The 6,538-nt window shown below is 36.4% G+C and overlaps 1 pseudogene; it reads left to right on the top strand.

Moving 5' to 3' along the window:
* LOC102815240 overlaps positions 1–2,693 on the top strand; it is a 62,299-nt pseudogene extending 59,606 nt beyond the window's left edge.
* The last annotated feature ends 3,845 nt before the right edge of the window (positions 2,694–6,538 follow it).

Raw genomic sequence — 6,538 nt, 5'->3', positions numbered from 1 at the left:
GATTGGCCAAGTGGCAGCATTGATGGACTCAAGTGTGGCAACAGTAGTGAGGTTGACCCAGGACTGGGCAATATTTCATTCTGCTGTTCATAAGGTTGCTATGGGTCGGTACCAACTTGATGGCACCTAACAACAACTACTTTGAGGAAGTAGCTCTACCCCAGTCACAATTTGAGTGCTTTCCAACCTGAGGGGTTCATTTTCTGGCACTATATCTGACAGTGTGTCTCTGCTATTTATAAGGTTTTCAGGGACTAAATATTCAGAAGTAGTTCATCTCTCCTTCTTCCTATTCTTTGTCTGGAAGCTCATGTGAAAGTTCATCAGTTCCACTGTTGGTGACCCTGCTGGTATTTAAAATACTGGTGGCATAGCTTCCAAGTCACAGCAACTCACAAGCCACCACAGCACAGCAAACTGACAGACGAGTGGTGGTAAAGGTAGTACATTGTCATTAATCAAACTTTAAAGCGTACCATGAAAATGCCCTCTTCATCTACCATGTAGCTTTCCTCTTACTTCTTTCTTGTATATACTTACTTCACGGAAACTTTTAGGCATATATATATATAGGCTTCAAATAGCTCATGAAAAAATTTCATCTTTCTATTCCAATTATCGATGTAATTTTTGAAGCCCACTTGTATATATAAATATTTAAAACCCAGATCTTCTAGACTTCATTACTTATGTGCCCTGGTTCTTTACTAACCACAAATACTGTACAAATGACTTAATCTCTTTTAGCCAGGGCATACCTGTGAGCTGAAGATATAAAAGCAGATAATTATTTCTCTCTCAAGAAAAGCACAAGAGAGCAAAGAATACCAGAAAGATGTTTCTTTGTGCTTTATTGACTATGCAACAGCTTTTGGCTATGTGGATCATGATAAACTATGGTAAGCATTGGGAAGAATAGGTATTCCAGAATACTTGATTGTGCTCATGAGGAACCTGTACATAGACCAAGAGGTAGTCATTCAAACAGGACAGGGAGATACTGAACGTTTTAAAATCATTAAAAGTATATACCAGGGATGTATTCTTTCACCATACTTTGTTAATCTGTATACCGAGCAAATAATATGAGAAACTGAATTATATGAATAAGAGCATAGTATCAGGACAGGAGGAATGATTCATTAACAACCGGTGATGTGCAGATGATACAGAATGTGAAGAGGGCCTAAAATACATACTAATGAAGATCAAAGATGATAGCATCCAGTATGAATTGCACCTCAGATAAAACAAACAAACAAAAATTCTCATAACTGAACCAATAAATAATGTCACAATAAATGGAGAAACATTTGAAGCTGTCAAACTTTGAAGCTTGGAATTACAATCATCACTCATGGAAGCAGCAGTCATGAAGTTAAACAACATAATGCATTAGGTAAATCTGCTACACAAGACCTGGGAAAATATCAAGCAGCTGTTGATGGAGCTAGGAAAGCTAACAGTACTAGAACATAGAAAGAGTTTGCTTTGCCTGTGTGGATAGAAAGGCATCCCAATTGGTTCAGATGTGTGGGCTTCATATTCTGGTACAAGCAGATGAATTAGAAGAACTTATCAACTATTAACAGGATTGTGGGTATTTTGAAGAACTGAATTATTATGTTGAAAGCAGCTTTGGGACTTAATTAAGCTCACATGGGGAAATGTTTAACAAATTAGCTATTCTATATTCTAAAATTAAGCCACAAAAAATGAAGGAGCATCTGGAGCTGTTCTAGTACTAAGAATTGCAGAACCAGTTTATCTTGGGTAGAACTGGTGTTTTTGTATGACAATAAGATGAATATGATAATGTCATAATTACCATGATGAATCATCCAACAGATGCATGGAAAGAAAGACAGTTCGAAGACATCATTTTCAAGGTTGCCAGTGCAGAACTATACTATTGCGGAATACAGATCTACTTAGAATTCAAGCCTTTGTTAAATGATTTGCTGATGGTGCTGTCTCCACAGTCGGATCATACTTGTGCAGTAAATTATGTCTGCACAGTGAAACAGCTACCATAGATGAAACCATATCTGAGTTCAGTTCATAAATACAACAACAAACCTGAATGAATCCTGGAACAACCTCTTCATTATAGAAGTGGATTACCAGGCTCTGAGAATATCAATAGATACTTATGACAAGTTTGACAATATCTCACTTGCTCAGCATTTGGAAAACGAACATAAACTCACTGGGTTCAGAAGGATTCCTGCTTATCTCTTTAAAAGCAACAATTACTCGAAAAAAAAACATAGGGTTGTGCAAGAAAAACTGCCTCTACAAGGAGACAACGCGTTGTGCCTTGTTGTCTATAGATAGAGTTGGGTGAAGAACTCCTACAGTGGTTTTTGCAGGAAGTAAAACGAGAGTGCTTTGGAGCTCATCTCTTGACTTGCTATGACCTTTTAAGACCAGATGTTGTCCTGGAAACTGAGTGGCGGCACAATATCAAGGATTTTGCCATGCCCTATTTCATCCAGGTCATGAAAGGACACTTGACAAAAGTGGATAAATTAGATGCTTCAGAATCATTGAGAAAAGAAGAGGAACAGGCTTTAGAGACACAAGCTTATAATCAGCCCCAGTTGATGCTAACAGCAGGCTCCAGTGTTACTGTCCCTCCCCGGGCACCTTTTGGTTATAGTTATACTGCACCAACCTATGGGCAGTCATAGCCTCGCTTTGGATGTTGTTGTTGTTGTGATGTTCCGTGGAGTCAGTTCTGATTCATAGCTACCCTGTATAGCGTTTCCAAGGCTGTAAATCTTTCCGGGAGCAGAAAGCCTCATCTTTCTCTCTTGGAACATCTGGTAGTTTCGAACTGTTGACCGTGAGGTTTGCAGCCCGAGTTGTAGCCACTATGCTACCAGAGCTCCTTCAAAGTGGAAAGTGGATCCTAAATTTATACTAAAATACCATCTCTACCTGCTTCTCAGTTTTATAACGGGAGGAAAAAAGGCAATGCTCTTATAACCTTTATTTCATGAAAGACTGCTTTTTGCTTCTAATTATAAACTACGATCACCTTCACATTCCACATCACCTCAGAATTTATTTTCAAAGGGGAATAGTTTCAGTGGTTTTATTCACTTGGCTGTGAAATAAAATAAAAATGACCTCTTTAAAGTATTTAAGAACAAAGAAATCAGTTTGAGAAAAAAGGTGCGCCTTACCCAAGGCATGGTATTTTCAATAACCTCATATGCATGTGAAAGTTGGACAGTGAAGAAGGAAGACCATTGAATTGATGTATTTGAGTTATGGTGTTAGAGAAAGATATTTAAAGTACCAATGACTGCCAGAAAACAAACATATCTGTGTTGAAAAAAGTACAACGAAAGTGCTCCTTATAAGCCAGGATGGTAAGACTTATTCTCTCATACTTAAGACATGTTTTCAGGAGGGAACAGTCCCTAGAGAAGGATATTATGTTGTTAAAGTGGGGGGTCAGTGAAAAAGAGGAAGACCCAATGAAATGGATTGGCACAGTGGCAGTAAGTGTAACAATTGTTTAGGGTGGGCTGTGTTCTCTTCTGTTGTGTATAGGGTATCTATGTGTTGAAGCCAACTTGACGGTACTTAGCAACAACAAATGGAGTCCTGCTGTGACTTTGCAGGATAATTCACTGGACCTCAAGGTTGGCTTAAATGGCAAGGTCAGCAGTTCAAATTTGCTCCTTGGAAACCCTATATAGGTTGCTATTAGTCAGAACTGATTGGATGGCACTTAACAGCAACAACAAATCTCCCTCCCAATTCTAAAATAACAACATTAACTGCAGCAATTTACACCTCTATTTATTCTCATCTCAAAGTTTAAACATGCTCTTTAATGCAATATAGGACATCTAGTTCATCTAGTTCTTCAATAGCTTAAAGGCTAGAGTTTATCATTCTAAAAGCCACCTCTGTTTGCCTACCTTGCTTGATGTCTTCTAACCTGAAATAATAAAACTCTATGCAGTACTATTGATGGATAAATTAGGGCAATTCATAGAATAAAAATGTTTCTCAGTTATAACTTATTAATATCCTAAAGGAATTATCAGTTCACCATGGCCAAATCTGCAGTTTTCAAGAAAAACCATAAATCCAGGTACTTAAAGCAATGTTGATTATTGGACAATTAAACTAAACTAAGTCTGATAGTGTCACCATCTAGATATAAACTATATAATATTGACTGGAAAATAGACTTATCTTTATGTCAAAAGTAACCCTTGCAATCTCCTATGCCTTTGTTATTATAAGATAAAATTTATTCATAGATCTTTATTTAAAGTAAAACTTTTAAAGATTAAGAAGTGGTCTTTGACTGCAAGAAAAAGATGAGATTTTTTGTTCCTGTAAAGATTTACAGCCTCAAAACCCCTATATAGAGTAGCTATGAGTTGGAATTGACTTGATAGCACTTAGCAACGACAAAGTGTTCTTTGTAAATTTTGTTCTTCTTCAAATTTGATGTTCATCATGATGGTGGAAATAACGTTTTAGAGTCAAACATTATTAAAATGAAGTTTTACCAGAAATAGGCAGAGCATATTTGATCTGTAATCGAAAGGAGATAGTTTAGAATTTCAAAATCTCATCTCTCTCCAGTGGCCTGCATCTTATACATGCAATTCCATCTTTGAGGAGAAACTAGACTCCTTCACTTACATCTTCTCTTAAAAGAATACCATATCAACACACCTAAATTCGATCTCATATTACTTCGAATGATCCTGGTCAGAGATAAGTAAGTAAAATTGTGAAATTTTATTGAATAATAAGTGAAATAATTTTTATAACAACAAGTAAAGGAACAAGGAAAATATAATAATTAACAAAATAAAATAATTGAGAATCAGATTAAGGCAGGTTGTATATATAGTGAAATGAGAACTTAAACCTTTCAAGTATAACTGCAGGCCTTGGTATAAACCCTGTGGTTATTGGAGAATCAAAAACCAGTTGTTATTGAGTAGATCCAGACACATGAGTGTCAGAGTAGAATTATACTTCAAAAAATTGACACTGGCTGATTTTTCAGAAATAGATCACCAGATGTTTCTTTCAAGGTACCTCTGAGTGGGCTCATACATCCAACCTTACTATTAGCAGCAAAGTGTGTTAACTGTTCACACCACCCAAGAACTTCTCAGATTTGTATTATTCTCTTATACCTTTAGCTCAATTATCTTAAGTTTGCTATTTTGTAATGGGTGGTGCTGTGAGATAAATCATTGGATCACAAGTTTTCTTTGAACCATAACGTCGGCCATTCAAACTCACCAGCTGCTCCTTGGAATCCCACTGTAGGGTTGCTATGAGTTGGAACTCACTCTACACATTCAACAACAATAACAACAATATATTTGTATAAGCAGAGAATATATATATATATGACTGTTATTAAAAGAGTCTCTGCTTTTCACTTGAGGTTTTAAAAAATGTTTAAATAATGCATTGAGACTGAGTTAAAAGTATCATTTCAGGTGGCATAAGTAAGTCCACTATTTTAACTGGTTTAGGGTTGAAGCTTAGCCTATAAGTATCTGAAAACTATCCACAGCCTTCAGAGATCATCTGAACAGTATTTAGCAAAATGAGAAAAATAACTGTTGTACTATGATTTCCTCACAGCACTACTAACAAAAAAGCAGAAAAGCAAAACTTAAAGTTCTTTTAAATGATCTGCCAAGTGTATTTCTACTAAACATTGTCACATGCTTCTTATAAACACTAATGGGTCCCACAAAAAAAGACGTCTTTCTGTGTCACCTAAATTATTCATAATTAACAGGAAGTGGAGGGAGTATATGCCTCTGGCTGCCTTTACTGTGGACAATACCTTAATTTTCTTTGTTAAAAGTTGAGGACAGCTATCATTTCCTCTTGATACAAAAATTCCTAGAGAGACTTCCTTACAAATCTTTGTCATTTACATTAAAGATACCAGTGTTATTGTCTCAATACCCAATGCTCCCTCAATAACAAATTTGTTCCAGGCTCCACTCCAAAGTGTATTTAAGTCTACTTTTTCTGAACTGGAAGGAAGACCTGCAAACTCCATCGTTGCCAATAATGAAGCTTATTTTGAAGCTGAATTTATAGCAAGCAGATTTTAGTTTCTGATTTTGTTTTATCTACTCCCATTGTTCAATTTTTGGAGTAATTTTGTTGGATGAAGACTACATGGTGGTGATTACGTAGCTATATATTTATATTTCCCCAAGGATCAGTCAGGTTGCACTGCCCTGCCTTGTCTTCCATATACTCATATAGCAGATATTGGAAAATATCATACACCCACCCTTTACCTGGAGTTCTCAAAGATTCCTCAGAATCCTGTTCTATTCAGTGAACTATATTTAAATGAATGCAAACTGGTTTTTAAGGCTATGAACTTGAATGGCAATGAACTTTGAAGCAGATTGTCGTGTCTCTATTCCTAGGTACCTCTGGTTGGGCTTGAATTTAACTATTTGTGCCACCCTACATATTATGAATTGGGCTGCGAACTGCAAGGTCAGCAGTT

Source organism: Chrysochloris asiatica, unplaced genomic scaffold (genome assembly GCF_000296735.1).
Source record: "Chrysochloris asiatica unplaced genomic scaffold, ChrAsi1.0 scaffold00006, whole genome shotgun sequence".
In the NCBI taxonomy this organism is placed as follows: domain Eukaryota; kingdom Metazoa; phylum Chordata; class Mammalia; order Afrosoricida; family Chrysochloridae; genus Chrysochloris; species Chrysochloris asiatica.
Note: the sequence above shows the minus strand (reverse complement) of the source record. Positions and strands in the feature narration are given on the sequence as shown.